Source organism: Mus caroli, chromosome 5, assembly GCF_900094665.2.
Source record: "Mus caroli chromosome 5, CAROLI_EIJ_v1.1, whole genome shotgun sequence".
In the NCBI taxonomy this organism is placed as follows: Eukaryota; Metazoa; Chordata; class Mammalia; order Rodentia; family Muridae; genus Mus; species Mus caroli.
Window position 1 is genome coordinate 14,038,715 of NC_034574.1, and position 18,098 is coordinate 14,056,812.

Genomic DNA, 18,098 nt, shown 5'->3' on the forward strand with positions numbered 1-18,098 from the left:
TTTGGGCTAATATCCACTTATCAGTGAATACATATTGTGTGAGTTCTTTTGTGATTGTGTTACTTCACTCAAGATGATGCCCTCCAGGTCCATCCATTAATCAGGTCATCTTTTTGGCATTGTCATTAAGACATAAATGTCTTATTGTACTCTACATAAATGTCAACTATTTAATATCTATCTATATATGTATTTCTCTGTCATCAATCTCTTCATTGCCAGTTTATATATACCTGTGGAGATATTTTAGAAAGTATATTTTTAAGATTTATTTTATCTGTGTATCGTGTGACTTATGTATTTGTGTCTCTATATGTAGGTCTCAAGTCTGGGGTTGTCCACAGAGGCCAGGAGAAGATGTCAGATTCCTTGTAGCTGCAGCTACAAGCAGTTGTGAGGAACCCACTGTAAGTGGTTGGAACAGACAACACAGATTTGTAGTGATAGCTCGGTGAGTGCATGCTGCTCTCTAAAGATGGAGTTCAATCTTCAGCACCCACATAGGGCTGCTTGCAGCCTGCCTACTTCCATCTCCTTGGGTTCTATTACACTCTTCTGACCTTCTAAGCACCTGCTTGCAATGCTCACGCATAGGCAGAAACATCTACAACATACACATAAATATAGAATTTTAAAAAAATTTTAGAGCATGAAATTTCTAGCTATCTTATTAAATTTTGAGATGGAAAGAAGTATATATTACCTATAAATATTCCTTATTACTGAGGAAAGTGATAAATATGTCCTGGGTAGAAGCAGATTTTTGTCTTTCTTCTACTGAGATTTCAATTTTCTCATATTGCCTCTATATTTTTTGGATATAAGACATTTCTGTCCTCAGAGGTCAGCACTCATAAGCTTCAGTTTTCTCAGACTCCCATTTCTTTCATGTTACGATTGTGTCTACATGCTTTTTAGAGGATTAAGAGTTTGTTCTTTTACATTCTTATAAATAAGTAACAGGAAGATGGACATGGTAGTAACTTGGTTCAGATCCAAACTTTTAGATTCAGGCTAAGACAGGTGCCAAGTTCCCAAGTATTCAATATTAAAATAAAACCATTACTCTTCCAGATATCTTTCTATACTGGAAAGAACAGATATTTAGCATATTGTCAGTCTCAGTGAGTTTAGATGCAGCTGTCACACAATTTTAGCCAATATTCTATAGTCACATGGAAAGACAATGTCACCATAATAACATACTATCATGGAATAATTAATGGTTTCCAGAATTTACATATGTTGTTTGTAGGATTTACACTGGAATTTTTATTTTCCCCCAGGATTGCATTGGTTAGATAATATAGATCAGAAATCTTGGGCATTGGTATAGAGTTTCTTACTGTAGTAATTTCCAATCCCAAAAAACCTACATAAAACACACAATAGACTTATTAAATTTGTAAGCTATATGCCTAGATTGGGCAGATCTATCACAATTTTCCCTTATTCCCTGGCTATGAGACACTTGGCTACTTGCAGTTTTTCCTGGCCATGTAGTTCTGCTCCATATTGGCTACCACCTATTCCTGTTCTGTCCTTTCTCTCCCTTCCTCCTCTCACCTCTGAAACCTCCGGTCCCACCTTTCTATTCCATTGTACAATCACAGGTTCTAGCCTTCATTTGACCAGTTAGAATGGGGAGAAAGTACAGTGAGATGACCTTAATAAGTGGGTGGCACCCACTCCTTTTGGGGAAGCAGAATTAACTTCAAACATATCAGGATAACCCACAACAGTTTCTGTTTATACAAAACTATCAAAATCAGCATGTGCATCTCTAAAGCTTCATATGTCACATTTACTAACAAATTTTGATTTGAAATAAAGACTATAGCCCGGCAGTGGTGGCTCACGCCTTCAATCCCAGCACTTGGGAGGCAGAGGCAGGCAGATTTCTGAGTTCGAGGCCAGCCTGGCCTACAGAGTGAGTTCCAGGATAGCCAGGAATACACAGAGAAACCCTGTCTCAAAAAGAAAAAAAAAGCCACCACTGTTAATTTTACTGTTATATGACTAGTGACAAAAATGAATAGTTAATATTATGTAGTGACTTTAGCAATGAAAACAAGTAACAGTGTGTATGTGTGTGTGTGTATGTATGTGTGTGTGCTAGGATGCACACATCTGTGCACTCTGTGTGCATACACACACACACACACACACACACACACACACACACGTGAATGCCAGATGTCAACCTTGGAGTTGTTCTTCAGGAATCATCTAATTTATATTTTGGTTTTCTCACTGGGACATTGAGCTAACCTACATGGCTGTGGTGTGTGGGCAGAGAGCTTTAGGGACCTCTCTTATCTTTACATCCAATTTCTGGAATTACACATTTACACTACCACTTCCTGCCTTTAATGTGGATAAGAAAGATTAAATTTGTGTGCTTACACACTTTATAGACTGAGCTATCACTCAATCATAGCAATGTTTTTTAGCATAAAATTGTACAGACCACAAGAATACATTGCCAAATAAGGCCACTGTTCTCTTCTAGATCCTTATGCACCCCATCATTTATATATTAAAATCAAGATGACTTCTCTAAAACATAGTACTTTTAAATTTTTTATTTATTTATTCACTTTTCATTCCAATACAATATGAAGCCTCCTCTCTTCTCAGCACTCCCTCACGCAAGTTCTCCCTCATTTCACAGAGCCCTTATCTTTTGAGAAGGGGAAGCCCCCTGTTCAGATGTAACCCTCCCCACCCCCTGTACATTAACACCCTTCATTTCATTACCCTTGCAATAGGCTCATCCTTTCTGACTGAAGCCAGTCAGGGAGGTCCATGTAGGGGTCCAGAATCCACAGGCAAGCCAGCAACAGGCTCAGGACAGCACTGGGCCAGTTGTTGGGGGACCTGCATGAAGACCAAGTTGCTCATCTGCTGCATATGTGCAGGGGACACACGTCGAACCAGACATTGTTCTTTGGTTGGTGATTCAGTCTCTGGGAGCCCTCAATGGTCCAGGAAAGTTGATAGTGTTGTTTGTCTTGTGGGATTCCTGTCCTCCTCCAGATAACCATGCTATAATCAACAGACAAAAAGAAGACAAATACAAGGAGGGCCCAATCATCCTTAGAAAAGAAAACAAAGATAGATATTGGAGGTGGATTGAAGGAGAAAATCGGGTGAAAGAGAGTATGGGGAGGGGAGAGATCATATGTAGAGAAAGCAGGGAAGAGAGAAAAGAAACTGGCAGCAGCAGCAGGAGTGAAGGCATCTATAGGAAATGTAGGAGCCCTGGGATGGGGTAAGGCCCCAAAAAGTCTATGAGGAAGACTCTAGCTGATACTTCTAGGAGTGGGGGATATGGATCCTGAAGTGGCCAGTTCCTGCAATGGAGGGGTAAGGATACCAACCCACCCACAAAACTTCTACCCAAAATGTGTCATGCCTACAGGATGTGTAGGGTCAGAGATAGAGCAGAGACTGAGAGGACAACCAGACAATGACTGCCCCAAACTGAGACCCATCCCATGGACAAGAATCAACCCGACACTATTAATGATGGTCTGCTTTACTTGTAGACAGGAACCTAGCATAACTGTTTTCTGAGAGGTTATCACCCAACAGCCAATAGAAAACGTAGTTCTTTCATGTGATGATTTGGTCAGGACAGTTTTGTTCCCTTGCAAATAGGCTTAATGCCTTTATAAGGTAGGATTAGCATCCTGAAAAAACTGGGAGGCCACATTTCTGGAAAATGAGCTGGTACCAATGAACCATCCATTGCCTTGAATTTGGGTCTTTTCAAGTTTGAAATGAACAATGGGCAGTAAATTTGCATTGCAAAAGACCTCACTTATGGTAATTTGCTTTTGTAGACTAAACAGCCTGATACCTCATGATGCTACCCACTATTTCCATTTCTGTGTTTCATATCAACACCCCAATTGTTTTATAAGCAGATACAATTACAAATATACTCAGCTAATGAATTTTTCTTTGCCAGAGTAGAGGTACGATCCTAGCAAAGATATGTATCAGCATTTTGATGATAAAAATTCTTTAAGAAAAAAAAAATTAAATAAAAAATCCTGAAACTAAAGTGTTAAAAGTAACTAGGTTTTGTTGTTGTTTTGGTTTTTGGTTTTTGGTTTTTTGGTTTTGTTTTGTTTTCCGGGTTTTTGTTTTGTTTTGTTTTGTTTTGTTTTGTTTTGTTTTGTTTTGTTTTGTTTTTTTCGAAACAGGGTTTCTCTTTATAGCCCTGGCCATCCTGGAACTCACTTTGTAGACCAGGCTGGCCTCTAACTCAGAAATCTACCTGCCTCTGCCTCCCAAGTGCTGGGATTAAAGGCATGTGCCACCACTGCCCTGCAAAAGTAACTAGTTTTATAATGAACCATTTTAGATGCAAACTAAGATGCAAATTCAGTGAGAAACTATGAACTTAGATGCAAATTCAGTGAGAAAATTATGAAGTTGTGCAGTGCTGACTCAGTTCATCACAGGTAAATTTGACCATGGGATATTTCCTTTAGAAAATAATCACACTCAGTATAACTCACATTTTGCCTAAATGGGAGCAGTACAAACTCTCCAAAAAGGATCTTCTGGGGTCACAAAAAGAAGAAAAAAATGGCTAACCCAATAGCTAGAGTGGTGAACAACATAAAATTATTAATATAATTTAAAATATCTAAGCACATGAAAGCTATTTAACATTCCCCTCTCAGAGAAAATCTAGTTCAAAGAGCCAGTTCTTTCTAAATGAATCCATTAAGTGCATCATGGATAAACAGTATGTTATCCTTTAATTCACCAATTGAGACATTCATATATTTGTCAATTTTGTAAAAATTAATTAGCTTCAAATATTTCACAACAATATCCCTGAAGATGGTGTTTTGCCTTGAACTTCATATGGAACATATGTTGCTCCAGACTTTGTACATCTATAAATCACAAGGCAGGGAATAATAAGCTTTTCTTTTGGCTTGTGTTAAGAAACATGAAAACATTCAATCTGCAAGTCAGAAAAAGCTGTGAGAAAGGGCTTATTTGGGGCATAAACTCTCCCTGTGGTTTAATTAAAGATTGGTAATTAGGATTATTATATGCCATGGCTTATCTGGAATTCTGATCACTGTGTTTTGTTCCCAGTTGGCTCTTTTGATCTTTTCCTTCATGCTTCAATACTTTTACCAATTTGATTGAAAAAAAGGTGATTTGATTTATAAAATAAATGTGCTGCAACGGTTCATGTAGAATACTATAAATGATGTAACAGAAATTTTATGATAAAGTTATTTTAAGTGTTCTCTGCCAAAAGTTAATTTTCTTATCAACTTTCCTTTCATTTCAAAATATAATTATAAAAAACTCATTATAAATTACTTTTGAACTTTCATCAGTAGAGCGTATGGCTGTGTAAGTTTATGTGTATATTCCAATATTATTTAACCCTGTCATTGTGATTATAAGGTATTATTTATTATTTGCATAATTTGTAAATGGTAAGCACTATTTTTCTGTTCTTTAAAGGGACACAGATACAAGAGACATTTCCATAGATGTGGTGGATATCAGATACTAAAACTCATGTTTCAACTTACCAACATTATTATTTTTCTTTATACAGGAGCAGGTGGTAACTCACTCTAAAACATAAATTTGAATGTTTAGACATTTGGCTGGTTTACAAATGATATGTTATGTTTCTTGGAGGAATATGATCATGTGTTTGAAACTTTTGTTCAAACTACAATCTAGCAGTCATCTTCACACAAGGGGAAGTTGCTCTGTGTATTCTCAATTTTGACCTCATGGAACAGTCACAACCACTGTGAGAAGTTCAACCTGTAAATTTTATTAACTCGCACTGATACCAACAAAATCAGATGGGAAAATAGATCTAAGCATCTAGTTTGTTCTTTCAATTAAAAACAGAATATTTCATTGAATTTGAGCTTGAGATGTTTTTGTTTGCTTGCTTATTTATATTTGGACATCAATTTACATGATGTTTTGAAAGCTAGATTACTATTTGTTAGGCAGCTGAAATTGTCCTTGAACTTCATAATCCTCCCGCTTCAGCTTCTCAAGTACTAGAGTATGCGTATAAATGTCTTTTCCAGGTTTGAGCTTGAGATTTATAAAATGAATATTCTTTATGTTTCAGTTCAAAAGGAATTATAATGTATATTGGTTTCTAAATAACCACAATAATACCAAAAACTTCCACAGTAATATCAAAAATAGAAACATACATCTATGAAGAATTATGTTTTCTTATGCTCCTTGTTAAAAAACTATTTGAAACATTAAATTAATTTATTTCCATTTTTTCTTCTTTTTGTGTGTTTTTCATGTGCACCTGTGGTGTAGTGTGTGTGTGTGTGTGTGTGTGTGAGTGTGTGTGGTGTATGTGTGTGTGTGTGTGTGAGAGAGAGAGAGAGTGAGAGAGAGAGGTCATCTGTGCCTTGGTCTACCAATGTTTATGATGAAAAGCCTGGAGAAAGACCTCATATGGAATTCTCTATCAATATCTTCCTTAAGTGTCTTAACACAGGACCTCTAAATGAACCAGGAGCTCATTCATTGTTCTGGCTCAGTGAGATGGCTGTAGGGCTTCAAAATCTGCCTGTTTATCATTACATACACCTGATTTTAACTGAGATCTTCATAATTGCACAGCATCCTTACCATTCTGCAAATGGGTGAAGCAATGACTTGCTGTCTGGAGTTTTGTTTTGCTTTATTTTGTTTTTACTGTGATATTGTTAACTATTAATACATGGTTAAGTTGTTCCTCTTTTTACTGTTCAAAGTAGAGTGGATCCAAACACAGGGCAGGAAACTCACTGTTGTAAAAGGAGTTTAAACATTACATTCCTGAATGGGCAAACAATACTTCCATAGAAAATAGGGTTTATTATATGAAAATCTCTGCAATGCATTGGATATTTCCCTATGAGATGTTAGTCAGGGTGACCCTATTAGTGCCCCAAACAGCATTGGCTATTATCATCCCTCTTGGTCACCAATCTTAACTAGAGTGAAAACACTTATTTTAGTGATATCACTTACTTTTGATTAAGGTCATAGAAAAATTAAGTTGAAAGTGAATTGAAAACTTCCTCCCTGCTATGTTTGCCATTTGGAGAGAAAATACATTAATATTCCAAACACTGCTGGATTCCCAGATGCTACAATACTAATCTGCCAGACAAGATGTGTTGGATGATTTAACAGTGGCAGAAAAGCTATGAGGATAACCAGCCTCTTTGTGATTGGATAGAAATCTTGCACCCAGGACAGAGTTCATTCATGGGTAAGCATAGACAGAAGTCTGTGTTTACATAGATTATCAGTTCTAGGGCAATTCCTAATACTTTTGCTTTATGAAACAGACATGTTAACCAACTGCCTTCTAAATTATGGGGCTTTTATCGGTTGATGAATACAGCTCTCAGCCTTGGCCGATGAAGCTTCTTTCTTCAGTAGAATAGACTCATAACTGGTTAAAGTGGTGAGAATACATGACTCTTGAATCTTCAGTAATAAATACGACATTCATATCAATCCCCATCCCAAGACTCAAGGAATATCATGTGCCATGGACTGGACTTAGTCAGTCCCTCAATTCGTGGGGAACCAGGGTCCTGGTATTCAGGTGAACAAGGAGTCGGCAAAAAGTGACAAACACACACTGACACAGAGAAAGTGCTCTATCTGAACGCAATGTCTCAAAGCGAACATCAGACTTATATTACAGAAGAAAAAATCAAAGTTAGGTGACACATCAGCCAAGGTACATTGAGGTTACAGAATGCTTAATGACTCTTTACTCAAAACAGAAGAATGCATGCATAAAGGCTATCAGGAACTAGGCAATGAAACAACTGAGGCAAAGTCAGCTCTATCTAAGGTCAGCTATATTCTTAGAAGCCAGGTGTGATGTCATTATGCTCCTGGGGTCATTATGCTCCCGGGGCAAGGACTTTCATGCCAAAGCCATAGTTCTAATTAGGGAGTTCTGCTCTAGCTAACCTTCTCATGAATGCAATACTCTATCTAGTTCCTCCTTAAACCACAGTTCGATCTTCTTCCTAAACCATTGTAAATTCCTGTATATGGGAGTGACTCAGCTGTTATTCTAAGTGATTTTGTGGGGGACTTTCTTCTATTAGTAATGTAGTCTGCCATATATAACTATAATAAGAATTCTAAACTTACTTTGCTAAGTTTGCCCTGAAATTTCTAACTCTATGTCGTAGATAGTAGTGCCTGATTTCTTTCACTACCTCTCTTACAATATTGGAGGCAATTTGTCTGAATAGGTAACACTATAGCTACTAATATCAGTCAGAAAACCTTAAACTACTACTACATAACAAGTTCCTTGCTGATGTGCTGGGAGTATAGGCACAAACAATATGTACACACAGTATACCAGCACAGAGCTTATACAGTCTAGTTCAGAAGTTCAAAAATGGATTACTTGCCTTCAACTTTGTTTTAAAACAACCAAACCACAAATATAATAATACGTTAAAGTTATGTGAGATCATACCACAGGGGGTAAAAATGGCTGGATTGATATTATAGAATATGATAGTTTCATGATCATTTAATCAATGGCCTCCTGATCACCCTCGATGCTCTAAAGATTCTATCTACAATTTGGCTGAGTTCAGGAGGCACTTGGCAGAGATGTACCAATTGCAGGGGGGTCCCACATTCCAGAGCACCAGGTGTTATGGGAAGTATGGATATCTAGTGTTCTTTGACACTGGGAAATGATCCATAAAAATTCCACTCACATCCACTTGCCCCAGTAAGTCCCCTCAAGTTGAGTAAGGGCTCGAGTCAAGTGCATGCTATCACCGAAATTACTAAAAAGAAAAATGAACCAGGAGTATGTATTGACAGTATGTGTGCATGTAATACCTGCTGAGTTGTCTGGTTTATTTTTAAAATTATTACTATGTAGTAATTATATATAAATAACATTGTTCATTACATTTATAGTAATTATGTATAATATTATGTATAAAATGCTAAATATTAACCAGTTTTTATGATTGTGGTGTACTTTGGCAAAAGGTTGGCAAAACTTCTCATTTAGAATAACAGTGAAGATTTCCATCTTTGTGAGTTATACCATGAATATACTCATCAATGAATATACGAACAGTGAAGGCTTCCATTTTTCTGATCTGTGCCATCAACATAATCAGCTCTTCTGTGAAATAAAATAACAGCAAGAGACAGTAAGTAACAGGTGTGGCTCTGTTCCAGCAAATCAAGATTATGGTCTGTAAATCATGCTTTACTGAACCCTGACTTTGAATAACTATCTTTTCTTATACTCAAGGGCTTTTAAATTCTTTTATTTGCTATCAACTCATCTTGACATAACAACAGGGACTTCTTCTATAGCCATGATGGGCATGTAGTAAAAAACTTACAGTTATTTCACATCAGCTATGATAGAAAGATGCCTCTTTGAGTTTTTCCCCTTGGGAATTTAAGTTTCTAAAGATCAAGTAGAAATCATTTCAATTTATTCACACTTATTTTGTTCCCAATGTTTTCTAATCTTAGTTAGAACCAGTCTTTGACATAAAGGCTATTAGTAGCATGGACAATGTTTTGGTCACCTAAACATGAAATAAAGCATTCCTAGTGGATTAATATGATAATGGCTAATTTAAACAAAACACTTGAAATGTGAAAAAATACACAGAAAATTATAATAGTGTTTTCTATTATTTTAATTCTGTGACTCAAATATATGAAAGTTGATGTGACATGTATAATCAATTATGTATTTTTGTCTTTATTTAATGTTCCATGTTTTTACAATGTTAAAATGACATTTTTATGAAATATCTCTGGCTTACATTATATTGACTGAATATAATTTCTGTAAACAATTTTCTTTTTGGAAATACAATATTTTTTGATGTGTTACTAAAACAAAAAGTTAGATAAAAATGTATAAGCACTTTTTAGAATAAATTTTTATATTTATGATTTCTTAGACACACATTTACATAATCCTATTAAGTCCAGTATACAGAGAAAATAATAAATATGTGTATTGATAGATGTGCTGCATGACATGATATGATCAATATATATTAAAAATATGTTTTTATTGTCATGTATTTCTTACATATTCATGATTAGTTTGTGGCAATTAAATAAAAAATATACTTATGAAAAGGCATATGTACCAACAGTAGACATATGCATATGTATGTGTTATAAATACAACTTATGTGAACATATATTTGATTGCCTGAATACTTCCCATTGAAAAGTGAAAATTTTATCTGGTATTTTTAGTGAACAAAATATGTAGTCCAAAAACAATTTTGCAGACATTATGTATAACTATCGAAGAACATCTTTTTTCTATATATTCATTAGCATCTTTATACAGAGGAACTACTTAAGGTTTTCCAGCCTTGGGCTATATTGCCATTCAGATAATGCAGCATAGAACATTCTGGTATCATAGGCAGTATTTATATACATCCACTTGTTATTACATATTGTTGGACTTGGTCCATTTTGTATTTTTTATAATAAAAATTGGAGGCAAATACGTACATGCTCATGTGTTATAACTACTTTCTGTCAAGGAAATCAATATGACCATTTAACATTTTAATTCATATGTGTACATTGGATAGGTGAATGCTCGGTGTATGTGCTCTCATTTCCTTAAGCTGAATAATAAAAAACAATCAAGTCATTACCCCGAGGGCTTGCCAGCGGTGGTGAAGGACTGTGTGCTCAGAGGAAGCACATTTGAAGGTAGTTTATATACATGTGGCAAGTACTGGAAATGTGCTAGGAGCTTTGTCTTCTACAGAGTAGCTGGACTTACGCTGCCTCTATTCTTTTCTTCTTGTGTTTTGCACAGTTTTCCAGTCTTTTTAAACTATTTTTTCATTTAAGTAATCTTTCCTGTATTTGATTAAATAGGAACAATTTACAACATTTTTTTCCCAGAAAATAAGAAAGTTTGCAGACTTTAGTAATTGTTATGATTATTAATTGGGAAGTATTCTCAGGGCTTGTGAACTATAGTTTACCACCTAAAGTGCTATTTTATGTTAGCCTTACATGTAAAGTAATCAATACAAAAGGGTCTATGTTTAATTAGAATATAAAATTATACTTGTAACATATATCAGTATGTAGAGGTAAAAATATTGTTATAGCATTTGACTATCTTTTAAATAAAAAAAAAAAACAAAACAGGTCAACAATGCTAGTGCCCCATACTTACAGGACCTTTATCTCCAAGCTCACAGAAAAGCACAGCAGTAGCCAAAATGCTGGAGTTCCCTGCCTCTGATAGGAGAAGGGATTAGATGGTCAATTTCTCTGTAACATGTCAGTTGATATCTAAGTATTGAAGAATGCAAATGAGTCAAAATTCTGTATGCACTTCTGGTTGTCAAACGCTCTTTACATTTGTACCCTTTACCATGAAGAGATGAATTTATATGTTAAGACCAGCTATATGAGCGAGCTGCTGAGCTACTGAAGATATTTTTTGCCATCTTCTCTAATGCTTATATACAACCATATTCCTGAGTTCCAGGAAAAGGTTGCCAAAAGGGTGATGTGGATGACCTCAGGATACACCTCCAAAGCAAAGTGCATGACCTACATGTTTCCTTATCTTTACTGATAACTGGGTCATGGATAGTGTGACCTGGAAGTCATATTATATGAAAACTGTGTATAAAGTATTTCAGAGCAATAGTGCAAACAAACAAACAAACAAACAAACAAAAAATGGAACACAATAGTCCTGCAGCTCCTATGCTCATCCCAGAATTTATATATTACACACACACACACATACATACACACACACACAAAGAAAACATAAATCAGCTAGTATAAGTTAAGAATAAGGAATATATTCTTGTGTATATTACAGTGAGGGCTGAGGCTAGGATTAAAGGTGAGATAAAGAGCTAATCCAGCAGCCTGTGACACCCTCAGGAAGGAAAAGTAAAGGGCTTATAATTGGATATGAGCTATCCCCACTGAGAAGGTAATAGGAAGGACAGGGATCTGAGCTCCTCTGCAGCCAATAAGAACCAGAGGTAAGCCACCATTGACCGTTATTACTTAATACAGCTGGTTTTAGCTGGCTGAATTGCAAGTAAGTATGTCTTATAACCAGAAGCTTCTGCCTAGGAAACCACTTTTGATCACCCATTATTAGGTATCCAAAGACTGCCTTTAGAAATTGGTGGTTGTAATACAAACTAATGATGTAAACATGAAGAAAAAAAAAAAAAGCTTAGCATAGCTAACAGTAGTGGAAATGCCTGCATATCCAGAGAACCTTGGTTCTGTCCAGATGACTAATAGATGACAGACAGCCAAGGTCAATGTTGGAGTTAGAGGGACAGAGGTGTGCCTCACACACCCCTAATCGGTCAGGCCACACATAAATATCATATGATCATCTTCTTTGTTGGGCCAGAGAAACATGCATAAAGAATGTGGAAGATTATTTTTGCCCATGATAACTAAAAAAAAATTATTAGTCAGTCTCATAGAGAATATTACACTCTTTGTTAATTTTCTTCCACAGCTCCAGAGAAAGACCTAGAAAATGATTTTTCTTCCTTCTTGAAAACCTCTCATACGCAGGAATTTTTCTTACTTTTTCTCACTGTCTCTCATTCTTGACATAGTTCCTAAGAAATTTTACTTTGTCTTTGCACAGATCTCAGGCCAATCCACATCTCCAATGTCTACTGTGAAATGATAGACACTGAGCCACTGTCCCAGTGGATAGCGGATGTCCCTTCAGAACAGTTCAGGGGCATTAGGAAGAAACAATAATAGATTGTAGTTACAATAGCCTTATTTATGTTGGGGAACTTTTGGGTGTCTGTGTTTTGAACTAGTTGAATCTGAGCATTGACAAGAAAGGGTTCCAGGTTTTGGAGCTACTTCGGAGGAAAGTAACAATGTGGGTTAGAATTCACACACGTGCATAGACATTTCCTTGGCTAAACAAAGAAAAAGAATCCAAAACTCTTCAAATGCCAGATTTTTCCCTTTGGAGTTAAGGTCTTGTAGTGTGTGTTCAACATCTGGAAGTTCAGTAACTCCCTCCGGGTTCCTTTCTGTCTGTTGGAGCCCTTATGAGAATCAGCCCACTGGAGAGACTCAGGCAGCTGGGTGGAGAGTGGGAGGTTTGGACAAGTGCATTCTTACTAGCCGCCCTATCGCCCTATTCAGACACAGTAGAGAAACTCCCAGTCATGAGGAGAGAGAGGTCCAAATGACCATCCAATGAGATTTCAGGAACCACTTAAGTGGTTGGGATCTGTCACTGCCAGAACCTAGTGGATTCTGCATGTTGGGAGGCTACTGAGACTTAGCTGAGTTCACAGCAGTACATAAAGCAAACACCAGAGGGAGTGAGGGACTAGGAACTTCTCCAAGGAGAAAAGAGAATTGTCTCAAATCAGGAATCTGCAAGCACAAGTTCATACAAAGAAACGTGTGAGGGAGGCCTCAGATACCAAGCCAAGCTGACAGGCAGGGCTTCTGCTAGAGGAAGCCTGCCCCTTGGGACTGGGAGCTGTTAAAGGTCGAGTTGCCAACCCTAAGTGCCAAAGACACAAAGATACCGAAATATATACCTGAAGAAGAGTAAAAATCTATGACCAAATCTCTAAGATATAGAGTGCTTCCATTAACTGAAAAATAAGTGAAAGTAATAATCATGACGGTGCTTAGGAGAATTTGGTTGATGCAAGAAGAAGAGGTAAATCTCCCCCTTTAAAAAAATAAAAATAAAACAGAAAAAGAAAAAAAACCCAACCAAAATATAACAACAACAAAAATATTAAGTCAAACAAAACTCCACGATTATATTTCAAAAATCTTCCTCAAAGGGTCATCCTTGTCAATAAAACTTTATAATTAAAAACATGCAAATTAAATTCAAAATACAACAAAATGAATATGAAAAAAGCCAGTGGGTACCCAAATTTTTAATATTACACTTCTAATTTTTTTAAATCAATGGATACAACTTTGTGTATGCTGTAGAAAGCTAAAAGAAAATGCTTCTAAAACCTGTGCATTTCATGAACTTCAGTATAAATGGGAGTCAGGTCCTTTACCTTATTTGGAGGAAAGCTCTCCATTTGCCTTAGGTGTCTGTATTGATTGGTACACTTAATGTTTACAGAGAGTAGGATTTTGATAAGCCCTATGAAACACAAAACCTTGCCTTTTTAGCCAATGATGAAAAATCTGCAAAGTAGGCCTGACAGAGTTCCTGTCACAGTCGATAGCAGAAGATTTTGTCATCTTGTGGTTGTCTGAGGCTTCACCTCAAAGTCATACAAACTGCCACTCAACCAGTCTATCAGAGGCATAAACCAAGCAGGAAGGAGTGGAAAGCAGCCCTATGTCTTTATGTGACTTTAGTTGGGATTGAGTTATGAGACCACATACAGTTACAGTGAATGAGAAACTAAGTAGTGCTGAATCCTGTAATTTAGGAGAGTTATGGTCTGTAGAGCTGCTGCAGACATGGAGCTGGTGAACAATAGGCCATTCATTCTGGAAGAACACAGAGGCAGGTGATGAGAGCCTCTGTTCACAGCATTTTCATCCACTGATCAATATACAACCATGTTTTATGTGCCTCTGTGTAAAGAGCCCTTATTTAATACATATTACTAATCCTCAAATATTGAATTTGTAGCTGAAGGACTATAACTCCTGCTTGAGAAAAACATGGCACTCATTTTTCTCATGAAGTGCATGACTGTCATTATGGCCTTATCTCTTAGACAACATCTCTGCACTATACTTTGGGCTTTATCAAAAGTATGAACACCAAGAGTATAAAGATGCAAACCACACAGTCCTGAGCAGATACTCAAGAGATACTTACCCTTGTGTACGAAAGCTTGGGAGGAATGCAGGGGTCTTCCTGGTTGGACTTTGTCAACAATATGTATCAAATTATTCAGTTATTGACATCTTACAGATGATCACAAATGGGAAGTGTCCAAGGTATTAAATTGGGTGTATAAATAAATTTTGATAAATAGGCCACTCTGAAAAGACAGAATAAATTATAGTAATTGGTTGATAACCATGAGCTTTCTGGCACTAAATCTGTGAAGCAATGGAGTGAGGAATGGACTAAGAAGAAGTAGACCCTGCTGCAGAAGTGAGACGGCATGTACCTGGATGTTGCAGAAGTGAGACGGCATGTACATGGATGTGGGCGAGCTGTTTAGATGGTAATGATAAATAATGTGCTGGCTCTTTCTATAGCACTGTGCACGTGTACCTTGTCTCCTTCACCAGCTTGAAGGCATAGATGAGGGCACTTTGATCTGGTGAGGGGAGGAACCTTGCAGCATTGTAGAGCATGGTCAGTGAATCTTTAAGGAAATCCCCTCTCATGAATAAAAGTGGCCGACCAGTGAAGAAATCAAACACATCTACCATTTATTTGTATTTTTTATTTTGATGTCTTTGAATCCCTAAAGTTCTTCTTAAGATTTAGTAAGTTCCTTGAGGTAGAAGTTCAGATATGTGGTTCAGTAGCAGAGACAGGAGCTGAGTCTCCTGAATCACGTTTGTGTAACTGGAGGAATTCTGGCTCCAGTGATGTAAATAGATGGCAAACAGCTAGGTTCTTGTTATTTGAATGTATAGTGAAAGCCAACTTTTATTTTTCCTTTCTATTCCGCAAAGACATAAATAACTGAACTTAGGAAAGTATAAAAACTGAATTTCTACTTGGCTCCGGTGAACAGTAAGTTTCTCCCAAACTGAGGAAGACTAACTCTATGGCAAAGAGCAATGGTAAGGAACTTCTCTCATTCTCCAGAGCACATGTGGTCTCCTGAGACATGGGAGCATGCCACAAAGCTTGACTGTTCCTGATGTATTTTAGCAGAGTTGCAGCAAGTGGAAGGATCTATAGTCTGAACTTCCAAATTCATGCAAATGAGGGGATTCCCAAATGCACAGAATGTTACGGAGTGCGCATGGAAGGAAGCTGAGGGCATCACTCCTAGAAACAGAAAGCTATGTTGGCAGGTGGTGCTTCATTGCTTCTGTTCAAAGAAGGCTTTAAAATGGCTTCGCCTGTGTTTATGCTCCTGTTAGGACCCCAAACCCAAACTTCCCCACATCGTCCTCCCTTCTACATCTCAGGAGGCACCTTTTAGTTTGTCCTACTTCTTATCAACTCTCTTTAACCTTTATGCATTAGCCTGTACTCTAGTTTACTTAGTAAAATCACTAACTGTGTTTCACTAAAATTTTTCCTATAATAAACTCAATTTCAGTAATTAGCATTCATTTTTATCACAGAGCAGGAGAACCAGCACATTTATTATGATAATTAGATCACATGTTTATAGAGGCTCAAACTTACCTTATTAAACTCGATCCAATGGAAACCCCAGAAAATCAATTGTGTAATAGAGCACTGAGGTGGGGTGGGGGGAAGCCTGCAACAGATTTGAGTCAGAGGTCTGAAAAGCATACATAGGCAGGAAGAGGTGGTCATTTCTCCTTAAGAAAAAAAGAGAGTTGGTCTTTATTTCTCTTCTCTGTTCTCTCTGACCTCTAAGGACTGAATGATGTCCACCATGCTGGTGAGGGCATATGACCACACTCAGTATCACTTAAAACATTAGACCCCTCCAGCACAATTCTCACAGGCACCTCAGAAAAATGCATCCTCTCAGCTTTCTAGTTACCACATTGACCAGACAGGTGAACAAATGAAGTCACCCAGGCAGATACCCAGTGCCCATGTGAGTAGTTTACTGGGTACTTTTATAGGCATGTGGAATTTAGTAGTGAAAAATACAAAGACAAAACCATAAATCAAAACTTACTTTTCTGTAGGTTCACTTCCAGAATGGGAGACTATAACAGGAACTATGAATTCTTGCTAACCTGTATAAAAGACACCCAATCCAGGCATTTTATTTATAAGCCATAAGCTTGGGCAGATTGGGGGCTATTCCCTGCGATGGTGCCCTTGACACTTGCTGTTTTTCCCTGACCACATGCTCATGATTCCTCTCCTCTCATGATGAGCTTCTTCCTCCATCGCCTCTCTTCTTTCCACAGCAACCCCAAGCCTGGTAACTGAAAACCCTCCTACCTTGATCTATTGCCCAATCATAGGCTTTAGCCTTCTATTGAACAATTAGCTTGAGAACATGGTGGAATCATTTGGTATTGTGAGGATCTCTTCATTGTGGACAACCAGATCTTGAGGTATTTAGCATTTGAATACAAGCAGCATCAGACCAACCCCCTACAGTATACCCAGCACTATGAATTGTAGTTGCCTTTCTGAAAGTATCACGCATAGTCTCAGGGTATTGAATTATCTGTCCCAATGTAATCTCAATAGGACCATAGCCCAGCCAGTCTATACTCATGAAATAAAGCAATTTTTCAACTTATTTTATATTTAATCTTACAAAGAATATATAAAAATATTGTGTACAATAAAATACACATATCACATATCACAGGAATTATGTTCTGTATTAAATATATAGTATTTGAATTAAAACAAAAGATAGGCAAACAAGGTTTTCATTTGTTTGCTTGTTTTATTTTTTTTCAAGATAGGGATTAACTGTGTAGCTCTGGTTATTCTGGAACTTGCTCTGTAGATCAGGCAGGATTCAAACTCAGAGATCCGCCTTCCTTCCTCCCATGTACTGGGATTAAAGTTGTGCTCCAGTAAGTGAAAATTTACATCAAGCATACATTTATGTTGGACATCAAAGGGTATAAAAGGGAAAGTGAAGATGAATGCTGTCCAGTTTTTCATTGCAGGTGACAATGAATAACAGGAACTAAACTAACTAACTAAAACTAGTTTAGTGTTTTATTTTCCCAGTAATTGTCGTTGAGTAGCAAAATGGCTAGTACATGGGAATAAAATATGGGTTGTTACTTAATACACTGTGAAAAGTATGCCCAACTTAAAATGATAGGTGAGATTTCTTGTTAGCTACTATATATTGTTAGCATATGCTAGATTAATATGAATTGCAATGTGTGGTGCT